Consider the following 384-nt stretch of genomic DNA (forward strand, 5'->3'; position numbering starts at 1 on the left):
CACAATGAATATCTGCATACAATTTATACATATAAATGTCACCTCACAGTCTTCAACAGTGCACAATCTATTTGAACTTCTATTTTACATATTTTTTAAACGCAGTCTATCAATTTGAAGAAGGAGAAAATAATCATATTTGTTTAATGAACATCTTTTTGCAACTAACATATACCATAAATTACATCTTATAGGACTGTAATTTTTCTAAAGTATCTTTAGAAAATAAGTGAAATAATCATCTGTTTCATACAAATTTTGAAATATTCTTATAAATGCAACAAACAACAAACAATGCTTTAAAATAAATAACACTGTACTAAATTATTTAGATACAAATTTTTAAGTATAGTATAATAATCGAAGTTGATGGTATAATTTAAG

Source organism: Ptiloglossa arizonensis, chromosome 4 (assembly GCF_051014685.1).
Source record: "Ptiloglossa arizonensis isolate GNS036 chromosome 4, iyPtiAriz1_principal, whole genome shotgun sequence".
Classification (NCBI taxonomy): Eukaryota; Metazoa; Arthropoda; class Insecta; order Hymenoptera; family Colletidae; genus Ptiloglossa; species Ptiloglossa arizonensis.